The sequence below is a fragment of the Symphalangus syndactylus genome, chromosome 21, assembly GCF_028878055.3.
Source record: "Symphalangus syndactylus isolate Jambi chromosome 21, NHGRI_mSymSyn1-v2.1_pri, whole genome shotgun sequence".
Taxonomy (NCBI): Eukaryota; Metazoa; Chordata; class Mammalia; order Primates; family Hylobatidae; genus Symphalangus; species Symphalangus syndactylus.
The window spans coordinates 64,484,229-64,494,848 of record NC_072443.2 but is presented as its reverse complement, the minus strand read 5'-3'; the positions used below and the strand labels follow the sequence as shown (position 1 = coordinate 64,494,848).

At 39.1% G+C, this 10,620-nt stretch overlaps 1 pseudogene; it reads right to left on the bottom strand.

The window, feature by feature from the left end:
* Window positions 1–6,229: 6,229 nt before the first annotated feature.
* LOC129471601 (polyribonucleotide nucleotidyltransferase 1, mitochondrial-like) lies at window positions 6,230–10,396 on the bottom strand (annotated as a pseudogene).
* Window positions 10,397–10,620: the final 224 nt, after the last annotated feature.

The window sequence follows — 10,620 nt, the reverse complement described above, 5'->3', positions numbered from 1 at the left end:
GGCTGTTTTAAAATCTTTGTCTGGTAATTCCATTATTTCTATTATTCCTGGGTCTGATTCTATTGACTAATTTCTCTCCTGGTTATGGGTCACATTTTCCTGCTACTCAGAGTGTCTAGTACTTTTTAATCAGATCAAAGGCATTATGAACATTATGTTGCTGAGTATCTGGATTTTGCTGTCTTCTTCTGAAGACTGTTGAAGGTTATTTTGGCAAGCAGTAAACATTTCTTGCAAATGAGATTTTAAAGGCTTATTTTTATGATCTGTTAAGATAAGTAGAATGTAGCTTTACCCTAGAGCTAATTTAGTCCTCCTACTGAGACATAACCCTTTTGGGTATCTCTAATGAATGCACGAGGTGTATAATGCAGTCTCCCAACATGGTGGGAACTTAAACATCTCCCAGCCTTGTGTGAGATCTGGGAAAGGTTTAGCTCACAGTTATCCAGTCACTTCCATTGCCCAGCCTTGTGAAGCATTACCATTTGCATGAACATCTTAGCATTCAGCAAAGATTAAAGAAGAATCCTATGCATATTTCTGGAACTATTTTTTATACATAATTATCTCCTCCTGGTGCTCTGTACCACAAATGTCAGTAACTTTGTTCTCCACAAATTCCAATATTTATCCCTTCAACTCAGAAGTCCTGCTGGGCTTTGATTATGTTTCACCTCTCTGTGGCATAGTCCCAAAAGTACCTTCAGGCTAAACTTGGAGTGAGCTTAGGAATTATCTTGTCTGTTGTCCTTCTCTCAGGAGCCACAGTCCTACAATACCAGTTGTCCAACAACCAAAAATCATTATTTTAAATTGTGTTCAATTTTCTGGGTTTCTTTATGGTGGGAGAGCAAGGACAGAGCTAGAAAGAACTTGAAAGGGAAGTCTACATCCTTCCCTTTTGTAAATGAAGCAACAGAGACTCAGGGTGGAGTTGCAGTACACTCAAGGTCACACAGCTACTGGTAGAAGCATCAAGCTCAGAAGCTGTTTTCGAAGTCCAATGTCTTTCTTACTCCAGCATGCTGCCCCTTACAGAATGATTGGTAGAGTGTAGTGTATTAGTTTCCTATGGCTGTTGTAACAAATTATTACAAACTAGGAAACTTAACACAATAGAAATTTATTCTCCCTGGCCGGGAGCGGTGGATCATGCCTATAATCACAGCACGTTGGGAGGCCAAGGCGGGCAGATCACTTGAGGTCAGAAGTTCAATGCCAGCCTGGCCAACACGGTAAAACCCTGTCTCTACTAAAAATATAAAAATCAGCCAGGTGTGATGGCACTTGCCTATATTCCCAGCTATCTGAGGGGCTGAGGCAGGAGAATCACTTGAACCCAGGAGGTGGAAGCTGCAGTGAGCCAAGATCACACCACTGCACTCCAGCTTGGGTAACAGAGTGAGACTAAGGAAGGGAGGAAGGAAGGAAGGAAGGAAGGAAGGAAGGAAGGAAGGAAGGAAGGAAGGGAGGAAGGAAGGAAGGAAGGAAGGAAGGAAGGAAGGAAGGAAGGAAGGAAGGGAGGGAGGGAGGAAGGAAGGAAGGAAAGAAGGAAGGAAGGAAGGAAGGAAGGAAGGAAGGAAGGAAGGAAGGAAGGAAGGGAAGAGGGAGGGAGGGAGGGAGGGAGAAAGGAAAATAGTTACTTGCCTATATTCCCAGCTATTTGAGAGGCTGAGGCAGGAGAATCACTTGAACCCAGGAGGTGGAAGTTGCAGTGAGCCAAGATCACACCACGGCACTCCAGCTTGGGTGACAGAGTGAGAGAGAGTGAGAGTGTGTGCGTGTGAGAGAGAGAGAGAGAGAGAGAGAAATTAATTTATTCTTTCCCAGTTCTACATACCAGAAATTCAAAACCAAAGTGTTGGTAGGGCTAGTTCCTTCTGAAAGTTCTGAAGGAGAATCCATTCTATAACTCTCTCCTAGCTTTTGGTGATTGTTTGAAATTCTTGATGTTTGTTCACTTGTAGACAAATCTCTCCAATTTCTGCCTTGTTTTCAAATGGCCTTAACCTATCCTCTGTTTATGTCTTCTCCTCTTCTTGTAAGGACATTTGTCATTGGATTTAGGGCTCACCCAGTAAACTCAGGATGATTTTATCTAGAGATCCTTCACTGAATTACATCCGCACATACCTTTTCTCCAAATAGGGGTACATTCACAGGTACTGGGGATTAGGACTGGACATATTCTTTTTGGGAAGGGGCACAATTCAACTCTCAAAAGATAGAAAAGGGGAAAGGTAAATAATACAGTCAAAGTAACAATTTGGGAATATTTGCCTCATATAAAAGCAGACATTGAAGTTTCCCCCAGCTGAATCTATTTTGGAGAATTTGTAAGGGTTTCCATCTAGGATCATGAAGGAAAAAAAATGCAAAAGCAGGTTGATAATGTTATATTTTACCTGGGCACAATCATGGTACTGGCTCACACCTCACTATATTCATTAAGTGCATCACGCATTTAACATCATTGTTAATTTGGCCAAATAACCCAAGATGCAACAAGGAATTATTGCTTTCATTTACTCTAACCTCTTCCGTCTCTAATAACCATATCAGTCATGACTAGAGGCTTGAATCCTGAAAACAGGGACATGTAGTAAAGATAAATTACTGACAAGCCCTTACCTATAATAGGAGGAAAGTCATCACTATAATAATTGTGTTTGCTGAGATGACCCAATGCCAGTTTCAGAGTCTTTATTAGGTCAAAAGGAAAGGACATCTAATTGCTATCTTAGCTATCATTTTTCACTAACCACTGAACTGTGTTTTTTTTTTTTCATTTTTTTTTAGCATGAAGTCTTTTTTTTTTAATTTTTCCAAATTTCTTAGCAGTTTCAGATAGTACATTGTGAGACAAAGGCAAAAGCAACAGGGAGAATCATCTCATGAGAAAAATAAGCAATAAAGCACGGTGACAGGACAACAAAGGCACTTTGTTAAAAAATTATTTCAACCTGAATAATTTGACAGTGTTAATTTGTTAAGAAAAAAAATATCTAGAACAGATACCACCCTGAGATCCTTAAGCAGTTCTCTGAAACTTTGTTTAACACAAACACTTCCACTGCATTGCAACTGGGAATACATCTTTCAACCCACATTTTGCCTGGTTATAAGTCCTACTGGGTACTGAGCAGAGGCAGTCAGTTTGGTTTGCTTTATGATCTGAACCAAACACAAACATTAAGTGAGGTCAAATAACACACCCCACTGGCAATCCTCAAATCTCTAAAGCTGATTTAAAAGAGACTGGGAAATTGAGCTCAACATAAATGGCAAAAATAAAGAAGTTCATTTTTAATGAACAAGGAAGCCTACCAATACCAATCTCCATTGTGCCACAGATGCCCCATTGTATCCACATTGGATTGGAATAGACAAGCCAACAAGCACAAGCACAACTGCCCCTCCCCCCCCCGAAACAATCACAATTTGGCAAAAGAGAAAGATTTAGAGGAATGTCAACTTAATGCACCTAAAATTCAAATCATGATTAGAAAAGGGTATTCTGGATATGACAATTTAAGGTAGGTAAAGAGAGTTACAAATATGCCCAGAGTAATTGGAAAATGAGCCTAATACCAAGAGAATTACAGAATATTGGTGATGGAAGAGAATTAGAGAATAATTTTTACCTTAAAGTATAGATCCTGAGTTCAGAAAGAAGCAGTTACTTGCCCAAGGTCATAGTGTCTAAAACTAAAATGGGATTAGAACCCACACCCTTTTGAGTCTGGTGCTCTCTCTACTCTGCCAGTTGTTCTCAAGGCTGTGGGGGGATGTTAAGAGTTTCTCAAAGTTCACAACAGGGCCTCCTTTCTTTCTCTCTCCTCCTCTTCCTTATCTCATTCTTTTCCCAAGCTTTTATTCTCGTTGACAGACTTAGTCATCCAAATGTATTTCTCCAGCTCTGACATCCCTGAACTCCAGACTTAGAATCAACAGTTCTATTTCTGGGTCTCCGAAGCCGCTCAAACTTAACATGTGCAAATGTAAACATCTGTCCCCCATCCTTCCCACTACAGACTTGTTCCTCCCTGCTTGTTCTCTATCTACTAGATGGAACTATCATCTTACCAGTGTCAGCCTTGAATTGGTATCTTTTCTTTACCCTTTCCCTACATCCAACCATCAGTAAGACCTCCTAAGCGTATCTCGAAAACATCTATCCACTTTCTCTGACCCCACCTTAGTCCAAGCCACCAACATCTTGTTCCCAGACTGCCTCCTAATCTCTCTCTCTGTTCCAATTTTTCCACTTCCAGTTCATTTGCCACACAGTAGCCAGAGTGATCTTTTAAAGACATTCTGTTTACAATAAAATCCAAACCCCTCACCATTGCCTATAAGATCAGCCATTATTTGTCTGCTTACTTCTCTAATCTCATGGCATGCCACCTTCTTCCTTGACCCCTCTGCTCCTGGTATAGTGAACTCTCTAAATTCCCAAAACATACTGTGCTTTTTCTAGTGCAGGGCCTTTGCACATGCTGCTCCCACTGTCAGGAGTGTTCTTCTTTTCATTGTGAAAGGCTGGTTCCTTTTATAATTCAGGGCTCATGTTATATGTCACTTCTAAAAAACAGGCCTTTCCTGATCACTCATCTCAATGAGGTTTTCTTTTTAATTTAATCTTTCAATTTCAATTAATCTTTAATATTTCAGAAAGTATATCAACATTGCCTAACATGGTGTTTTACACATAATAGATATATGATCAATGTTTGATATAAATATACATATCTTTAAAATCTTTGGTTTAACCAGCTAAATTTTTAATATTTTATGAAATAGTTAGCCCTGAGTCATGAATTTACCTACTTTTTTTTTTTTTTGAGACAGAGTTTCACTCTCGTTGCCCATGCTGGAGAGCAGCGGCGCAATCTCGGCTCACTGCAACCTCCAACTCCCAGGTTCAAGAGATTCTCCTGCCTCAGCCTCTCAAGTAGCTGGGATTACAGGTGCTTGCCACCACGCCCAGCTAATTTTTGTATTTTTAGTAGAGACAGCATTTTGCCATGTTGGCCAGGCTGGTCTCGACCTCCTGACCTCAGGTGATCCACCCGCCTCACCCTCCCAAAGTGTTGGGATTACAGGCACAAGTCAGCATGCCCCGCCAGGTTTACTTATTTTTTATGAGATTTAAAACTTTTTTTAGAGATAGAGTCCTGCTATGTTGCCCAGGCTGGAGTGAAGTAGCTATTCACAGGCATGATTGTTGCACACTGCAGTGTTGAACTTCTGGGTTCAAGCGATCTTCCCACCTCAGCCTACCAAGTAGCTGGGACTACAGGCATGTACCACTGAGTCCGGTGTATTTTTGTAAGATTTTTAAAAAGATAACATATTCTAAATTATGACATCCACATACCATTTACTTTTGTGTGGAATTATAAGGTGATATTTTAAATGATGGGAATGGACAACTTGACATGTATATCAGTAACCTCTAAACATCTATTTCAAACATCTATTAACTGAAAGTCATGATTCCTCCAGCTCTTATACTAAGAACTTCCATACATTAGAGCAATATACATATTCAAAAAGTGACCTAGTTTGATTAGACAAGTAAATAATTTTCCTATGTTTAGGTAAATTTGAAAAATATACATAACTACTACCTCATCCTAGTTAGAATCTCATTTATATTTATTCCACTATGTTCATGATTTTGTGACCAATTTGAAAGGCATATATTATTCAAAGTGTATCAGATTAGCTCCCTCAACTCACTATGTCTAGTAACTGTTCTGAAGAACTAGGCACTGGCTTTGAATATGGCCTGTTCCAGTTTGTGAACAGCTGTAGGCAAGTAAAGTTGTTGGGCAAAGAGGTGCGCTGTAGGATGACTGAGGGTAAATTGTCACTACTGTATGTAAAGAAGACAAATGAGATGTAGGAAGAGATCTGTTATAATAACATATATGACATATATCTAAGTTTTTCATATATTTCAGAATTATAGAAACAAAAGTATGTAATCTTTTCTAAGATGTATAGATGACTTACTTTTAATAATATTTCTTGATTTACAATGTAAATAAGATTAAATGAATAAGGGTTACCCTTGAATTTAAAAATTGGCACATGTAAATGAGCATTTTAATACAAATAATTAGAATATATTTATACTGTATATACATCTACACAATGGAAGATACTACTAAAATTTTGCTCTATAGCACATTACCCTAGAAAAAATAGAATTCTAGAATTCTCTTTAAAAAAATCACTGAGAATAATCAGATGATGACTTTGAAATAGGTTCTCTCATTACAATACTACTTCTGTCATTCAAAGTTCTGACAACAGTTGTAGCTGGAGACTGAAGCACTTTATGAGAAAGCCTCATTCTTCCATCAGCTGGGTCACATCCAGAGTATTTCACCTGAATTTCTTGGCCAACTTCTAATCCTAGGGCAGTAGGATGTTTAATCTTTTGTTGATCAAGTTGTGTGTTATAAAGCAGTACCAAAATCATATTTGGATATAATTTTACCATTACACCAGTATCTCTGCTTTCAGTTATTGTGGTGGTATACACTGCTCCAAATTCTAATTGCTGCCCCTGATCATCCTTGCAGATTTCGGCAACGAAGTCTCTTGCCTCATGCATAGCACTGGGTGTTGGTGCAAATACAGAAAACGTTTCTTCATCCACCTGACTAATAGTTACAACTGTTTCAGCCTGAAGTTTTTTAAGTTATATCCACCTGGTCCAACAAATTTTTCTCATTTTGATAATGGAAACTGAACAGTTTCTACAACAGGTCCATTTTCTTTTCTAGATGCCTGAGGTTTTGAAATAGTTTTGTTCATGATCTGTAAAATCTCCTTTTTGCCACTGAAGCTTGTTGAATAGCCTCCATTATAATTTTCATTGGTATTCCAGGTAATTTAATATCAGCCTGTAATGCAGTTATTCCTTTATTAGTGCCAGCTATTTTGAAGTCCATGTCGCCATTGTAATCTTCAATTCCCAGAATATCTTTTAGCAAATGATAATCTTCTATTTCACCCTTCTCAAGATCGGTTTTGGTGGCCAATCCCATTGCTACGCCTGCAATAGCAGTTGAAATTGGAACCCCTGAATCCATTAATGCTAAACTTCCCCCACATGCAGATGCTATAGAAGATGACCCATTTGACTCTAGGACTTCAGATGTAACTCTTACAGCAAAAGGAAAATCTTTGGGAATAACAGGATACAAAGCTTTCTCAGCAAGAGCACCATGCCCAAGTTCTCTTCTATTTATACCAGTGACTTTGACAATTTCATTAGTTGCATAAGGAGGAAACTCACAGTGCAGCACGAAATTTTTATCTTTTATCCCATTTATAGCTATTATGACTCGATCCAACTTAATACTGGATTCTAATGAATCAAATGTAACAGTACAAAGCACCTGTGTTTGTCCTCTTTGAAATAATTCTGATCCATGAAGGGTTTTAAACATATCTACCTTGCAACTTACGTTCCTAAGTAAAGTCAAATCCTGACCATCGCATCTTTTGTATTCATTCAAAATAATACTTCTAAAAACTTCCCTTGCAACTGAAGGGTTCTATTATTTCATATAGATCAACCTCTGGAAATATTTCTTTCAGTTGTTCCTCTGTATCTAATCTTATTTTGTTAACAGCTTCATCTCTGGAAATTTTATCATGTTCACAATCTGTAAATACTGCATAGAGTCTCTCCATAGCAAGTTTATGAGCATGTTTCACAATCTCTGGCGAAGGGGTAAATAACTTCTGAGGTGTCCTCTTGGTAACACCAATTTCTTTTACCAACTGCTGGATGCCTTGAATTATTTGTTGGGTATATTTCACTCCCACTTTGATAGCATGGCAAAAGTCCTGCTGTAAAATGTTCTCTGCAGAGGCTTCCAACATGACAATCTGACTTTTAGGTACTCCAGCAACCACTACATTTAAAGTATTAGAAAACATTTCTTTTCTTGTTGGGTTAACAACACATTCTCCATCAGTCATTCCTATTCATACTGCCCCAAAAGGTCCATTCCAACGAATATCTGATAATGAGAGGGCTACAGAGGTGCCATTAATTGCCAGGACATCAAGCTCATTAATATCATCTACTGCTAACAGATTACACAGAACCTGTATATCACAGAAGTAGCCAGCTGGAAAGATAGGTCTAATTGAATGATCTATTATTCAACGTGTAAGAATTTCTTTATGAGAAATACTAATCTCTCTTCTCAGAGGGTTTGTGGGAATTCTACCTGCTGCAGCAGCCTTTTGTCTGTAGTCAAACACCAAAGGCATAAACTGGGAAGGTAAAAGTTTTGTTTCACTGACCACTATGGCCATTACTGCAGTGTCACCTGACTGTACTACAGCAGAGCCATTTGCAAATCTGGCCAGCTTTCCAGAGGATATTTCTAATTTCCTGCTGCCCAAGTCCACGGCCACAGCTCGAGACCCTGCGCTATTCAATAGTGCTCGCACCTGCAACTGGATGAGTGCCCGATCCCATCCTAGCAGACAGAAGGGACCATGGCTCAGCGGCCGGAGCTGGAGGCTCAATGAGGTCTTAGCTTCCTCCTGTTATCCTCTGTAGCAATGCCTTAATGTTTCCTTCACAGCACTTATTACAATTTGTAGTCATTTACTGATGTGATTATTTGTTATTATCCCTCATGAGTCTCACAGCTAAATGACAGCAGGGATCAAGTCTGTCTTCCTCCCTGTGTCACAATTGTATCTGGCACCAAGCACATACAAGGCATTTGATAAGTATTCTTCAACATAATGAAAATGAAGTACAATTATAACACTGTTCTTTCTACCCAAAGAGAACAAAAAGATTATGGACTTCTATTCTGTGTCAATATATTCAACAGGATACAAGAAATAACACAACTGATGGTTGCAAAACACTGAAAGTTATCAACGCTTATTCTCTAGAGATCCTCGTTAAACAATGTCCCATCCATCAAGGGTGAATTAAATTTGTCCCTGGCTTGAGGACAGAATAAGATGACTTCACCCGGCTCCTTATAAACTTATAATTTTATGAAAAATCCATAAGCTCTCATCTTTCCAGCACTCTGATAACGAGGTAATTACCCTTTTAATGAAAAAGGAAGCCTTTTTATATCTATCCCCATTGAATTATGGACCTCAAAATTGAATTGGAGTCTAATAGACATCAAGCACAACTACCTGCCAGTTCCTAACAAGGATGAGGAAAAAAAAATAGTGATATCTGGGGAGCCAAAGGGCAGTGTGACAGGGTGTCCTTCCTGCCTTCTCTGATGACACTTTGCTATCAACACCAGTTCTGCCTTTTGTGCCTTACTCAGTTTGTAAGCCAGTCTGCAACAGCAGAAAAGTCATTAGTCACCCTTCCCTATCTGTTCCATGGGCTTTGAAATGAAGCCCCGGTTCAGGTTCCCGTTTAGGTGTGACTTTCTCCATTCCTACTATGTTGACCTTAATCAAAGGGCTGGGCTCAGTCCTGACAACACGTTCAGATCCCACACTGCACTAGCCTTGCTCTAGAATCTCAATCTATTTTCCCAGTGTCCTAAGACCTGTCAAAGCCCCTGTCACCAGCTTGTTCCACTACTGACTGAGCTCTTACATCGAAGGACTAATTAATGGAACCACAACACCAACAACCCACATTAATTGTGCCCGGAGCCCACAATTCATACTCCTTCCCCATGCTCCTTCAGTTTATCGATGCTGTTTAATTATCAGTAGTGGCTCAGATTAAGCCCTAAACATCTAGCTACCCCGTCCCACTGCCAAGACTGTTACTCTCACTCCTCACTCCTAGGTCTTGCCTAACTCCCCCCATTTCAGGTATTTTATAGCTAAGTCTCTCCAAGTTATCACTCACAGCTTTTACTTGGTCTCTACATTTTAATCCTTCGTGATCTCTTTTTATGCAATTGCCAGTTTAGAGGGATAATCTTGTAAACCTTTACCTTCTGGACAGTAGCATTGGAAAGTTCATTACTTTCAGTTATGACACAACAGCAAGTGACAAATGAAGCTTTGGAAAGTGGAACAACTTCTTTCTCCTTGAGTCTTTGCACAACTTTCCGTATTTGGAACCCAAGGACATTTCCTTTCTCTCTTTGCTAACATGGAGTACAGAAAGGCTACATTAGCTAATAAAAGCCCTCTGCTGACAAAAGATGCATTTGAAAAGTCACTTGAAAAGGGAGCTCTGTCAATAGCTTTATTAAAATAAAATGCCACATCTTTGTGAAGTTAAAAGTCTCTGGATTGTGGTTAAAAGTCTGGTCTGCTCCTTATACAATGGAAAGTCTTTCAAAAGCCATGTGTTTCTTAAGCTGGCCTCACCATGCATAACAGCTAGAATATAAATCTAGACTCTCCTCGCCCATCTGTCTTTTCTTTTCTGTGTAATGTAGAGGTTCCCATGTGAAGGAAAGATCTCCAGAATAAGATGAGAGATAGCTTTTATAAGAACACCAAATGATAGAAATTATGGAAATCATGATATTGAAATAATTTCTTCCAAGTTAAAACAATCAGGTACATTTTTGCTTGTCAGACAGGCAAGAATACTTAAATTTGAATGTTGGTCAGAATTCAAGGAAA